This window comes from Schistocerca piceifrons, chromosome 4 (assembly GCF_021461385.2).
Source record: "Schistocerca piceifrons isolate TAMUIC-IGC-003096 chromosome 4, iqSchPice1.1, whole genome shotgun sequence".
NCBI classification, from domain to species: domain Eukaryota; kingdom Metazoa; phylum Arthropoda; class Insecta; order Orthoptera; family Acrididae; genus Schistocerca; species Schistocerca piceifrons.
The window spans coordinates 165,703,101-165,718,816 of record NC_060141.1 but is presented as its reverse complement, the minus strand read 5'-3'; the positions used below and the strand labels follow the sequence as shown (position 1 = coordinate 165,718,816).

The 15,716-nt window shown below is 42.9% G+C and overlaps 2 non-coding genes across 2 annotated transcripts; one reads left to right on the top strand and one right to left on the bottom strand.

Annotated features, from left to right (window-relative positions):
- Positions 1–12,216: 12,216 nt before the first annotated feature.
- On the bottom strand, positions 12,217–12,291 carry Trnas-cga. The gene has a single exon. It is a non-coding gene; the product is annotated as a tRNA-Ser (tRNA).
- A 125-nt stretch (positions 12,292–12,416) lies between these two features.
- On the top strand, positions 12,417–12,491 carry Trnas-cga. The gene has a single exon. It is a non-coding gene; the product is annotated as a tRNA-Ser (tRNA).
- The last annotated feature ends 3,225 nt before the right edge of the window (positions 12,492–15,716 follow it).

The window sequence follows — 15,716 nt, the reverse complement described above, 5'->3', positions numbered from 1 at the left end:
TTGCTTTATTCGTCGACTTCCGCGGGCTACGCATGAAACTTGCCCGCACGCGTTCAACGGTTTCTTCGCTCACTGCAGGCCGACCCGTTGATTTCCCCTTACAGAGGCATCCAGAAGCTTTAAACTGCGCATACCATCGCCGAATGGAGTTAGCAGTTGGTGGATCTTTGTTGAACTTCATCCTGAAGTGTCGTTGCACTGTTATGATTGACTGATGTGAGTGCATTTCAAGCACGACATACGCTTTCTCGGCTCCTGTCGCCATTTTGTCTCACTGCGCTCTCGAGCGCTCTGGCGGCAGAAACCTGAAGTGCGGCTTCAGCCGAACAAAACTTTATGAGTTTTTCTACGTATCTGTAGCGTTTCGTGACCATATGTCAATGAATGGAGCCACAGTGAATTTATGAAATCGCTTCAATCATTTGTAATAGCCCTGTATATAGATTTAAATATATTTACTGTGTTGGGCAATCCTGAAGGGCAGATAAAGCTGGTTGATTAAGGCGTTCCCTTTGAATTTTAACGAGCTCGGTTTGTGCGACCAGGGAATAATTGAAATAGGTGGCAATTTTTTTCAATTTAGCAGTAAGCTGTAGGAGCCACTCCCGTGATTATACACAAAACCCGAACACAAAGTTGTGTCTGATGTATTGCGCAATTCACATCGTCAAAGCCAGACAACTGCAATGCTTTAATCATGTTAGATCCGCGATTACTAACAATACAGTGCACCCCTTGGCGATTTACGTCCCATTCTTGAAGTGCCGTTTTAAATTTTGTCGGTATTACATCACCTAAGTGACGCCCAGTCATGACGTCACATTTCAAAATTGTAGACGTCTTGCGAAAATCCTTTGAAACACGATGTGAAGTCAAACTAAGTACTGGCAATGAAGTTCCAAACTGTAGATCAGTCCATATGTCAGTTTTGAAAGACATTTTCTCAAATTCTTCAAGTAAATTTTTGATTTTTTTTGCCAGCTTGTACAACTTACTACACAAATACGATGTAAAAAAAATCGCGATCTTTTATACTTTGGAAGAGAACCATTCATTACACAGCGAAAGCCAGTACCCTCAACAAAACTAAACGATGGGTTCTGGGGGGCAATCATTTCAGCAATCATAATATCCATCTGTTGTGACTCTAGGTATGAAGAATCCCAATAATCATTTACTTGCAGACTTTGTTGCAATGTACGTTGTTTAGCATCTTTGGCTGGAGTAAAAGAAACCTATAACAACGAGACAATAAAAATAGTAAAATACCCCAAGAAATTAAATACGTAAAAGTAATACAAAAATAAAATTCCAAGTTGTTAAGCAAAGCACGTCAGCTATTCGCAGCGTGCCCAGCTAAAGCGACAGTTGTAAAAGAAACGTTTCTGAACTAATTTATAGATCACAGTGCAGTTTCTCAGTAGGGTGTTTATTTGTAATATCCACTTTTATTTTTCTTATTGCGTACTAGGTTTATTTACCTTCATTAGCGTTTATTTTAGAACTGATGACGGTAAAGAAGTTACACACACCTGGTATGCAATCTGGAGAATAAAATGCAATAAATAAATCAACATTCTACTGAATAAATGAGCCGTAATTGGTATTGGTTCAAATGATTAACAATTACGTGAGTACCACCACTCTTCTATAGATAAATGCAAGATGAAACCCTTAGAAACATTTTTATACAGAGTACGATCACTTTTTGAAGTGCTCACCTGAGAGTGGATGAGTGGCAGAGACGTAAAACCAGTTTAAATTTTGTGCAGTGCTGCCAACATACAATCGTGTGCAGCTCTTATTACAGTGGTGTACTTATTCTGGCCGCAGACTGTGATATGCTTATGTCGTTAAGTGCTGGCAGCAACGAGAAAAGGCACATTATCTGTCGACTTGTAACAACACTAACCCGACCAGAACTAGCGGTGGCGTGAGCCCTTTAGTAGAATGTTATCGTATTGTGAATTATTTGGTTGTAACAGCTTTGCACCAGCAACGGACAGAGCTCACCATATAATAAATGAACCATATTATTAGTACCGACTATATCATTATATAAATATTGACTAACCTTTTGTTTCTCTGCCTCCACTGAAAGTTTAATACTTTCATATAACCTCTCAAACTCTGCAAATTTCTCGAGATGTAATGATTTCAGACCCTTTTCGTGAATATACTTTCTCATAGATATTGCGTTTGGCACTCGAATCATTAAGCTCAACGAAACAGATGCAAATAAAACCTTTTTAGTTTCAGTATTGCACTCTTAACCAATGTTACACCACTAAACTGTTGACTGACGAACACTGTAGAATATAATAATAGTATACAGCAAGTGAGCGAGAAAGCGCTGTATTATCGCGGCGATGGACAGAGATCGCTGCGTAAAAATACAATAACCACAACAGTCGCTACGGACACGTGTCGGCTTGCTACTCGCCCCACCCAACGAACACCAGTCTGCGCAGCAGCCGGTGTATTGGGCCAATAGGCGCACGCATCGACAATCCTACCGTCATTGAAAATTCGGATAAACTTCTGATATCAAAATGCGGAATCATATGCGAAAGCTGACGCGAAAAAATGTGCAGAACTTCAACAGTTGCGGAAGCAGTGGACTGTCGTATCACTAGCGAAAGAGAAGTAGTCTCCAGTACGCATTAACTAACACAAGCAAACATCGTTACACTCAGCCCCATCTCTCTCGAATCTACTATAAATGTGTCAACAGAATGGGCACAGGGAACTGAAACGAGCATCTGCTGCTGCAATCCATGCTCTACTCACCATAGAATAATTGAATAAACTCTCTCTGCATACTTTCTTGTATCTTCGTGAAACTACTTACGTAGTGTTTGCTAATTTCAGAATTCTGACAGTGCATTGTCATTTAAGTTATCAGTATTACTTGTCTGAAAGCACGTGTATCGAGTGTAATTCAGTGTACCTAACATAAAAAATCTTCAGGATGACACTCTGGTGTATATAATATACGCTTTGGTAGTACTAGATCTAAACTCCATTTGATGACAACCTACGTACTGTAATCGCTTCACATACACACGCTCATTCACACTGTCACATTCATACACATATTTATATACATATAATTACACATATTGCAGTGTGACCCGTTTTCTTTGGCACCAGCTTCCTAAATGCTCCTTCCTGCCTTTACCAGGGCGATTCCTCTTATCGTTACCGGGAAAAGAAACTTAGTAATGACTTATAAACGAAGAATGTAGTCGTTCCCTGGCTAACTAACGCGTCATTTTTCTCCTAACACATATGTCTTTTTACTTTAAGTATGTGGATGTGTAAATTCATCAAGTCCTTTTTAATTCTCAAAACGAATCCTTTTATAAAAGCGCTAATGTTCAGAGCATGTCCTTTTTGACTTATCTTTTCCATTCCTTCCATACTCATACTGCAATTACACCTGCAATTAATAAGTGTTGTTGTAAACGGGTACAACCTCATTACTTTTCGTAGTTTGTTTAGAACGTAACCATACTCCTATAATTAATCTTTCTTTCGGTGTATATGCACTATGTGATCAAAAGCATCCGGATACCTGGCCGAAAATTACTTACAAGTTCGTGGCGCCCTCCATCGGTAATGCTGGAATTCAGTATGGTGTTGGCACATCCTAAGCCTTGATGACAGCTTCCACTCTCGCAGGCTGGTAGATTTCTTGGGGAGTGGCAGCTCATTCTTCACTGAGTGCTGCACTGAGAAGAAGTATCGATGTCGGTCGGTGACGCCTGGAACGAAGTCGGCGTTCCAAAACACCCCAAAGGTGTTCTGTAGGATTCAGGTCAGGGCTCTGTGTAGGACAGTCCATTACAGGGATGTTACTGCCGTGTAACCACTCCGCCACAGCCCGTGCATTATGAACTGGTGCTCGATAGTGTTGGAAGCTGCAATCGCCATCCCTGAATTGCTCTTCAACAGTGGGGAGCAAGAAGGTGCTTAAAACATCAATGTAGGCCTGTGCTGTGATAGTGCCACGCAAAACAAGTGGTAGAAGCCCCCTCCATGAAATAACACCACCGCCTCCGAATTTTACAGTTGGCACTACACACGCTGCTAGATGACGTTCACCGGGCATTCACCATACCCTGCCATCGGATCGTTACATTGTGTACCGTGATTCATCACTTCACACAACGTTTTTCCACTGTTCAATCGTCCATTGTTTACGCTCCTTACACGAAGCGAGGCGTCGTTTAGCACTTAGGGGCGTGATGTTTGGCTTACGAGCAGCCGCTAGACCATGAAATCCAAGTTTTTTCGCCTCCCGCCTAACTATCATAGTACTTACAGTGGATCCTGATGCAGTTTGGAATTCCTGTGTGATGGTCTGGATAGAGGTCTGCCTATTACACATTACGACCCTCTTCAACTATCGTCGGTCTCTGTCAGTCAACAAACGAGGTAGACCTGTACGCTTTTGTGCTGCACGTGTCCCTTCACGTTTCCACTCCACAATCAAATCGGTAACAGTGGACCTAAGGATTTTTAGGAGTGTGGAAATCTGTCGTACAGACGTATGACACAAGCAACATCCAATCACCTCACCACGTTCGAAGTCCGTGAGTTCCGTGGAGCGGCCCATTGTGCTTTCTCCCGATGTGTAATGACTACCTGAGGTCGCTAATATGGAGTACCTGGCACAATGCACCTAACATGAAAAACGTATGTTTTTGGGGGTATCCGGATACTTTTGATCACATAGTGTAGATACTTTTCTTATAGTGTTTAATTCATTGTGTATAGAACTACCGTTTAAATGTGTGTATAATGTAAATAGTAGCGTAGCCTGTAGATGAGTTTCTGTAATTACTCATTCTTTCTGCGTTTGTAAATTTTATTTTCCTTTAAACCTCGTACTGTATTAATTTTGCCCTTGTAGTGCAGACTCATTCATTTTAATAGTAATTAACTTACATTAAAACCTCCAGAATATAGAATATTTGGCGAGTAGATGGCAAGTTTGCATCGCATCCGCCATGTCAAGCGGCGTGTTGGACTGAACTGCTTCTGCGCCTGCACTGACGTTGCTGATCTATGTGTTAGCTACAACTACCCCTGCACATGTTCTCTCTCTCGTAGTGCTACTTCACGAGCTTACATTTCAAGTGCTGCATCACACTGTATTTGGTAAATGTACGTATTGTAGAATGAATCAGCACCACTGCGATCGTGTTTGATTTTCAGGCTTCACATAGCCTTTTGACATTAAACAGAATCTTAAATTGCTATAACTTACCTTGCTTCCATCTAAAAACATGTAAACAAAAAAACATGAAAATTTTCTCTTAAAAATAAGTGAACAATTGTTGTATATATATTACATTGAAATATTTTACTTGTTTATGTACAGTACTTCAAGTGAGTTTATGTACAGTACTTCAAGTGAGGTTCATCCAATATTTTTGGTATACAAAATTCTCTTAGATCCTTGTGTGGATAAAGTCCATTTTCCTTTCCACTATTAGGGTAAGCTAATCTGTATGCATTTGCATGTGGAATTTCAGTAACTACAAATAGCCCAGTGTACAAAAGCTAACATTTACGATTGAGCTTCCCATATTTCATAAATTTGGGGTGCGTTTATAGTAATACCTCTTGTCCTACATGAAATTGTACAGTGCGTCCTAATCTTTGGCCTGTTCAGCCTTTTACTCCAGATTAATCAAAGCCTGACATGGTTTTTCTTCAAATGACATAATTCCCAAGGGTGTCTTGGGCAATGGTTTTTTCCACTCGTCGACTTTTTTCCTCTTAAACCTCAATTCAGTAAGTGTAGAACCGGTTGAAGTGTGTGGTAAGTTGTTATCCATTTCTTGAAATGGTTGGACAAATTCAACCCATTTCGTGTAGCTCCATGGGTGTATGGGTGCGTATAAACCTGTCAAATTATCTGAATATCATTGCTATTGGGCTTGCCTCAAGGTGAAATCTGCACTGCATACAGCTTAACGTATTTTGTGAAAACATACAGGGCTATGACATATTTGACACCTTCCTTCCATTGTGGATAGAGTCCGCCAGCATCCAGGGACAATAATTGTAAAGGTTTTGTGAGCACTTGGACTTGTTTGAGTGCTTTGTATTTTGGCAACTAACGAACTTCCGAATTACTTGCAGAACTCTTCTGCCCAAGTTGGTAAAATAGCAGTACGTATTTATCTCGGTGCATTTGGAAACCCCATAGTGACACCATACATTGTGAGTGTACAAAATAAAATCATCTAACACACGCACCACTGTTTTTGATTCGGTGTTCGCCAACGAAACAGACTTCCTTCTATATAGTATAGAATTTTTTCAAATTATCGTCGTTATTTTCACACAGTTTCGACCTCACCTATTTCTATCGCATGTCTCACTCTCGCAGTTGCTCCAAACTGTTACACATCTTTATATAATATGGTTGTTCTGTCTTGTACTGCATAAGCAGAATCCTAATTTCATAATTCTGTTTTGCGAGTTCTAAGTATTCATTGAGCCCTTGAGGTGAACTTGACAAGGTATCTGCGATTATGTTTTGTTTACCCTTGATATATACGATTTCAAAACTGAACTCCTGCAAGTACATGCACCACGTGGCTAGCCTTGTCCGCCACGATAGCTGAGTGGTCAGCGTGACGGATTGCCGTCCTACGGGCGCGGGTTCGATTCCCGGCTGGGTTGGAATTTTCTCCGCTCAGGGACTGCGTGTTGTGTTGTCTTCATCATCATTTCATCCCCATCCGGCGCGCAGGTTGCCCAATGTGGCATTGAATGTAATAAGACCTGCACCAAGGCGGCCGGACCTGCCCCGCAAGGCGCCTCCCGGCCAATGAAACCAAGTGCTCATTTCCATTTTTTACCTGGCTAACCTTCAAAGTAATAATTTGCATGTCAACAGAAAAGCAAGTGCTTGATGGTCACAGTAGATTTTGGCGTGCTTGCCCCGTAGGTACGACTCAGATTTCTTAAATGACCATATAACCCCGAGAGTCTAGAGGAAAGTGTTTGACTAGCGAAACTGGTTATCTTAGGTGTCGGTTCTCCATCATCTTCAATGATCTGAAATAAGCACGCTTCTAATCTCAGTGAAGATTGTATTCAAGCAAAAATCCTGTGACATGTCAGGGTGGTGTAGTATGTCTGCACGTGGTAAGGCTTCCTTTATTTTGTCAAAGTCTGCGTGACACTGCTCGGCCCATTTCCATGGATTTTTTTTCCTCAAAAGGTTCAGCAATGCATCACTATTCAATAACTGATCTGGAATGAATTTCTAAAAAATTGAAACCAAACCCAGATATGCCTTGAATTACATTTTATTCTGTGGCTGTGGGAAATGTTTGATCGCCTCAAGTTTTCCTGGATCAGGTTGTATACCCCATGGCGAGATAATATGACCCAGGTATTTGACCTTTTCTTTTCCAAACTCTGACTTTATTGAATTACCTGTGACCCCATATTCTGCAGATCGGTATAATCCTTGTGCCAAAACCGTTACATGTTCTTCCCATGTGCTATCAGCTATTAACAGGTCATCGACATAGAGAGTGACTCTACTGAAGAAGTCTGGTCCCAAAACTTTTGTCCAATGCGGAAATGAAAACACCCGCACTCATGTTCAAGCCTAATCATAAAACACAAAATTAATAGCTTTTACCACCATACACAAAAGCTGTGTCCTTTCTTCTATCTTTATGTAATGCTATTTGCCAATACAGAACTTTTAAATCAGTTATAGTGAGGTATTTAACACTGAAATTTCAGTAACTGTCCTTCAAGGTTGTCAGGACGATTCCTGACTGAAAAAATGATTTTGTTAATACTTCAGGGGTCAGGTGCAAGCTTGATGCTACCGTTGAGCTTGGTGACAGCTAAAATAGGGCTAAATATGGGGAATGGTAGGGTTGTATGATCTTCCAATTTATCATCCTTTCAATTTCTCTTCTCACAGCTTCTTTTTTTGTCCAAAGAATTGGATATGTAGAAAAGAAGAATGTCCCATGTGGGTAAACGCTTATTTTATACTCGTAAACATTTAGTACCCCGGGGCGCCTCCTAAATACCTTCGCATACCGAAGTATTATTTATTGTAACTCCGCCTTATGATCCTCTGACAAACTAGAAGATTCACATACCTTGGTTCGGACATTCTCTGGGTTCATGTCTTCTTCAGACAGCTACTCACCCTTTTGTGTATCAAGGAACAGAACGTTTGGATATGAGAATTGTACTCTGATATCAGTACTCGGTTTGAGAGTATTTTCAGTTGTGATGGTTTTAATTAAATTTATTGATAAATCTATTCGTTGATTGTAAAGAAACATTTTCCTTGCCCTTTGTCAGTCTGTACTTTGTATTGTCTAAAGGTATCCGTTTCAACAAGACGGTTTACTACAACTTTTTCCAAGACCAGAAAATTACACTTTAGAGAAAAATTGCTGATGGTTATGGGTATTAATGCCAGGAGTTTAACTCCTTTTGACTTGCTCCCCACTGCGGTCAGAATACGACAATCCTGCTCCGGAAATGTTGGGATATAGCATCGCCTTTGCAGCTCGCTAAACAGACCTTGTGATATTACATTTCTCGATGCACCCGTGTCATGTACCACATGTACATCTAGATCAGATATCTGAGCATTAATTACAGCTTGCTCTGACTTCTCATTACCCTTGTCTAAGTTGTTTACATCTTCCCGACTCATTTCTTCTTACATGTCTACCCCTTCGTCATATTTAAGAATGTAACTTGGAATAAGCTGCATGGCCCCCTCCTCATTTGTTGGTCTGCGAATGGGGGCTTATCGCGACCTGTTCGAGTTTTCCTGATTGGTCGGGAGATTAGCCTCTTCAGTGTGAGTAACTTCAACTATCTACACATTATGAGTTTGACCCAATTGCCCACTATGACTTCAACTGCTTTGACATAGATCTTATGCTCTTGTACCACCCTCTGTGCGAGGGTCGTATCCTTACCTAGCACTGCGCCTTCGGCTCGGTCCTTTAAATTCTTTATCTCCTTTTCGATTTTTTCTTGTGGTTTCTTTAAAATTCAGCGCCTACAGCGAAATTACTCAGTTTTACCGACTGCTCCTGTACTTCTTCCGGCAAATCTTTACATATACACTCCTGGAAATTGAAATAAGAACACCGTGAATTCATTGTCCCAGGAAGGGGAAACTTTATTGACACATTCCTAGGGTCAGATACATCACATGATCACACTGACAGAACCACAGGCACATAGACACAGGCAACAGGGCATGCACAATGTCGGCACTAGTACAGTGTATATCCACCTTTCGCAGCAATGCAGGCTGCTATTCTCCCATGGAGACGATCGTAGAGATGCTGGGTGTAGTCCTGTGGAACGGCTTGCCATGCCATTTCCACTTGGCGCCTCAGTTGGACCAGCGTTCTTGCTGGACGTGCGGATCGCGTGAGACGACGCTTCATCCAGTCCCAAACATGCTCGATGGGGGACAGATCCGGAGATCTTGCTGGCCAGGGCAGTTGACTTACACCTTCTAGAGCACGTTGGGTGGCACGGGATACATGCGGACATGCATTGTCCTGTTGGAAGAGCAAGTTACCTTGCCGGTCTAGGAATGGTAGAACGATGGGTTCGATGACGGTTTGGATGTACCGTGCACTATTCAGTGTCCCCTCGACGATCACCAGTGGTGTACGGCCAGTGTAGGAGATCGCTCCCCACACCATGATGCCGGGTGTTGGCCCTGTGTGCCTCGGTCGTATGCAGTCCTGATTGTGGCGCTCACCTGCACGGCGCCAAACACGCATACGACCATCATTGGCACCAAGGCAGAAGCGACTCCCATCGCTGAAGACGACACGTCTCCATTCGTCCCTCCATTCACGCCTGTCGCGACACCACTGGAGGCGGGCTGCACGATGTTGGGGCGTGAGCGGAAGACGGCCTAACGGTGTGCGGGACCGTAGCCCAGCTTCATGGAGACGGTTGCGAATGGTCCTCACCGATACCCCAGGAGCAACAGTGTCCCTAATTTGCTGGGAAGTGGCGGTGCGGTCCCCTACGGCACTGCGTAGGATCCTACGGTCTTGGCGTGCATCCGTGCGTCGCTGCGGTCCGGTCCCAGGTCGACGGGCACGTGCACCTTCCGCCGACCACTGGCGACAACATCGATGTACTGTGGAGACCTCACGCCCCACGTGTTGAGCAATTCGGCGGTACGTCCACCCGGCCTCCCGCATGCCCACTATACGCCCTCGCTCAAAGTCCGTCAACTGCACATACGGTTCACGTCCACGCTGTCGCGGCATGCTACCAGTGTTAAAGACTGCGATGGAGCTCCGTATGCCACGGCAAACTGGCTGACACTGACGGCGGCGGTGCACAAATGCTGCGCAGCTAGCGCCATTCGACGGCCAACACCGCGGTTCCTGGTGTGTCCGCTGTGCCGTGCGTGTGATCATTGCTTGTACAGCCCTCTCGCAGTGTCCGGAGCAAGTATGATGGGTCTGACGCACCGGTGTCAATGTGTTCTTTTTTCAATTTCCAGGAGTGTAGATTACAACTCATTAATTTTGCAAATTTTCGACTGAGGCTCTTGCATCTGAGTCACTCGCGATCTAAAGCTTACCTGCCATTTCCTCTTATTCTTCGTTTAGAGATGACACTTTTTGGTCTAGGTTGTTTATCTCCTCAGAAAAATCAGTGAATAATTCCACCTTTAATTTTTCCCCCGTATCTGCAAGTTTAAATGTTCATTAGAAATGTGAGTGCGTAGGTTTTGACTTAAATTATCAAACCTGTGTGACATATCATTCTTAAAACGATCAAATGTTTGCTTTTGTTCATTTTTAAAATCACGAATTTTTCAAGGTTTTCGGTTTGTTGTACAGAAAAATTATGAAATAAATTCTTCACTAGGTCAGTGACACTTTTCTACATGTTCTGCATTGGATGCACTGATGACACCTTAGCGTCTGTGTACCTACGTTGTGTTGTTTCTTCACATTTGAAATTCTTGTGACACGGAGAAACTAAAATTTACTCATTCCACATCAGCACGTCTTTCACTGGCTTCATGCCACAAAAAGTCCCGGTGAGATTTGGGAATTAGTCTCGTTTGTCGTGAGCATGGTGGTAGCGTCATGACGTAGGTCATTATTGTCATCAGCATAAATCGCATTTTTGCGTAATATTCTCGGCTGTCGTCGATATCATCGATGTTTTCAATGTCAGTATCATTTGTCGTTACACCCACTGTGGCGACAATTTGTATCTCTACACTATTTTCATTAGTCGGGACAACCTTTTTAAATGGTTCCACTTTGTAAATCTTTTTAAGGCAGCAAACATGAAATAAACTTCAATTTTAATCTTAAAAATGATTGCGAGAATTTTCCCGATCAGTGCAAGATGTATTCTACGCCAGTATTGCAGCTTATTGTTGTCGTTTACAATTTTTGTATCCACAGTCCAAAAAAACCAAATTAACGTTAACCAAAATCTCTATTGCTTTACAAAAATGCTTCAAAGTTATGACTGGATACGGTAAGTTGCTAATACTATTTTTGATCGAGGCGTTAGCAAGCACAGCCATGCGAGTTGTTAAGTTTCTGTTTCCTACCTTATACATTATCTCCTTAGGTGTTGTTGGTGCAATTCCTCCGGTTAACCATTCGCAATCTATGCATACCATTTAATGTTTGCACCTGTCTATTATATCTGGCGCCGTCCAGGGTACGGTCGCCAGTTCCACTGATTACTTAATAATTTTAACATTAATAATTACGAAGGAAATTTGCTGGCACCGCACAAGACGCGCAATAATAGTGAGTTCGCTCCGGAGCGCGTTCCTCACCTTATTTACGCACGCCGACGCACCCTCCAGTCAGGCTTGTGATTTTTCTTATACACGAAAAATCTTTAACATAAAATATTCCATTATTAGATGATAGTTCTTCGAGCGTTGAAGTTATTTACCTCCTCTTCTCCTCTGAAGACAATGTTAAGGCGTCCAGGTTGCTGTGCTTAAATTTCTTGCTTCTCCGAAGTATTACAGATTGACTTTTTACTGTAAGAATTAATATATATCACATTATAGTGAACTAAACAGAAATCCATGTCCTCTCTGTATCATGGACGGGAAAAGACCGACAGTAGAAGATCGATGAAACATCTGATAGAAACTTCCTGGCAGATTAAAATTGTGTGCCGGGCCGAGACTCGAACTCGGGACCTTTGCCTTTCGCGGGCAAGTGCTCTACCAACTGAGCTACCCAAGCACGACTCACGGCCCCGTCCTCACAGCTTTACTACTGCCAGTACTCGCAGGAGAGCTTCTGTAAAGTTTCGAAGGTAGGAGACGAGGTACTGGCAGAAGTAAAGCTGTGAGGAGAGGCTGTGAGTCGTGCTGGGGTAGCTCAGTTGGTAGAGCACTTGCCCGCGAAAGGCAAAGGTCCCGAGTTCGAGTCTCGGCCCGGCACACAGTTTTAATCTGCCAGGAAGTTTTATATCAGCGCACACTCCGCTGCAGAGTGAAAATCTCATTCATCTGACAGAAGTTTTTACAGACATGAGAAAACTAATGTTCATCTTTTGTCGCTACTTGCACAGATTTGATTGCTGCGGGCAAAATAGTCAGAAAAAAATAAAACATGTACGCATATAGGTAACCAGCACAAGTTTCAATACAGGATTCATCACTGAAGAGAATTCTATTCCAGTCAATGAGATGCCTGCCATCACGTTCCTATGCAGTGTAATATCGGGACACTGTCACAACTCTGAATATTGCAGGATTTGAACAGCCGGCCAAATGGATTCCAGCAATGAGGCTCCTTTCAGATTCTATCACGAGCTGATAACGCTATGTCACACGAGCACAGGCTATCTCCATGCCATTCAGAATGATCACTCAACTTCTGACGAAGATGTCGCTCCTTATACACCCTACCAAGCCTGGCAAAATTACTAAACGAGAGCAACACTGCTGCACTCTGGTGATCGTTCTGTCACACAGAACTGCTTTTAAGCATTTTCATAGTCACCGATGGTATGTGTGTGTGTGTGTGTGTGTGTGTGTGTGTGTGTGTGTGTGTGTGTGTGTGTGCGAAGTTACAGTGACATTTGATCATTAAAGGCGCCAACCGTTTATAAAATATGGAAAATATCTAAATATTGGCGATTGGTTCCTCAATAGGAAGGGCTTTTGGAGCATGTCATGGAATTTTTCGTGGCCTCAAGCTTCCTATTACGTAAATCAGCGATTATCAATCTCTAACTGCCCCGAAATGCCACGTCATCTGAAATCACAGAAACATAAATTGAACTTAGCCCTCTGTCCTATCACAAGGAACGCTGAGTGGTCAACGTGACGGATTGCCGTCCTACGGGCCCGGGTTCGATTCCTAGCTGGGTGGGGGATTTTCTCCGCTCAGGGACTGGGTGTTGTGTTGTCTTCATTATCATTTCATCGCCATTCAGCGCGCAGGTTGCCCAATGTGACGTCCAATGTAATAAGATCTGCACCGAAGCGGCCGGACCTGTCCCGTAAGGGGCCTCCCAGCCAATGACGGGAACCGCGCAACGGAAATCTAACTACTAGATATACTACTCATGGACTGAAATTTACTAAATGGTTCTTACCATATTCCTCTTACATGGTACATGAGGTTAATGACGCAAGAGATGGGACGGATGGCATGCAGCTATACATATGCAGCTATGCATAATATACGAACTAAGCTGACTCCAAATAGTTATTTATTCACAAAACAGAGTGTACTCCTGAACTTCAGTAAAGATTTAACACGTATAAAATCCTAGAACTAAGGTTCTGAAAGGGACAACTGTTTGTCATTGTGTCAGTCATCATTGTTCAGCGAGGATTAGACCGATTAAAGACTGCATCATGGACACTAATGTGTTCATACACAAAGATTCAAACTTTCACAGACGAAGGTAACTGAGGCTGGTTTGTGGCTCGCAGCGAAAAGAAGCATGAAATTTAATTGAAGTCACGATGCACGAGGTGAACCATGACCGGACAAAATCACAACCAACCGATAGCAAAATTAGCCCTCATGAAAACCGCACTCTGTTTTTGACAGATGAAAATTACGGAAAGTTCCAGCCACGAAAACCTGACCTAACTCCCATCCAAAACCACCTAGCAAGTGCACGCAGAGGTGGTACTTTATACCCATCAGGCAACAGTGCAGCAACTGCTCAGTGACTGTCCAACTCTGCACAAAATCCAGCCTGAAAATGAAGCGCAACAAAGATGACAACCAAAATGAAAAATGCTCTTATCATAGCACAAAAAAGACTGATACATCCTGGGCAGGGAGAGGGAAGTAAAGAAAGGGAACTAGCTTTTCCACTTTCCGCTGAAAGACCGAAAAACTTGGTCTGTCTAACTGACCATTCCACAACAGGAATTTTTCAGTGGTACAAGGCATGTCTTCCAGTCGGAAGACAGGAGAAACAACGCCATACTCCTTTGGTCAAAAGGTTCCATCGGCTCAATGTCTAAAACTTGAAAAAAAGCCTGCATCCCCCGTGGGCCGGTGGGAGCAGATCGCGAGCACGGACGTTAAGAAAGACCCCTGGGAGATAAATGTCCAGCAAAAGTGGCTCTGCAAGCCAGCTTCGAAAATGAAATTCAGCGACCATTCCCAAGGCAGAACGAAGAAAGTCAACCTGAATTCACCAATGTGCGTGCGTTTCTAATTACACCGCCATTCTTACAGCCTAGTCATCATCCAGATTCGGGAAAGATCTGCTGAATATGAAACATTATAAAAATAGAAACTAAAATGAAGAATGCTCTTATCATAGCACAAAAAGGGCAAATATATCCCGGGCAGGGATTAATGTAGGACAAGGGAACTAGCTTCTCGACTTATCTGGCAGTTTCAAATACATTTAAATAATAACATCTTGGCATATTCGTGCTTTTTTACTTGTTAGTATCATTGCCCATGTCATGTAACATAATGCATCATTTCAAATAAAGTAACATGATACATGGTGTCATTTCACCAGGAACAAATCCACCATCGGTAATTTAATCCCCTCAGCAAAACTTTTTTAGATATCACACGTATGCTCTTCAGCCATATGATACTACACTACTGGCCATTAGATTTGGTACACCACGAAGATGACGTGCTACATACGCGAAATTTAACCGACAGGTGATATGCAAATGATAAGCTATTCAGAGCATTCACACAAGGTTGGCGCCGGTGGCGACACCTACAATGTGCTGACATGAGGAAAGTTTCCAACCGATTTCTCATACACAAACAGCAGTTGATCGGCGTTGCCTGGTGAAACGTTGTTGTGATGCCTCGTGTAAGGAGGAGAAATGCGTACCATCACGTTTTCGACTTTGATAAAGGTCGGATTGTAGCCAATCGCGATTGCGGTTTATCTTATCGCTACATTGGTGCTCGCGTTGGTCAAGATCCAATGACTGTTAGCAGAATATGGAATCGGTGGGTTCAGGAGGGTAATACGGAACGCCGTGCTAGATCCCAACAGCCTCGTATCACTAGCAGTCGAGAGGACAGGCTGTAACGGATCGTGCAGCCACGTCTCGATCCCTGAATCAACAATGGGAACGTTTGCAAGACAACAACCATCTGCACGAACAGTTCGACGACGTTGGCAGCAGCATGGACTATCAGCTCGGAGACCACGGC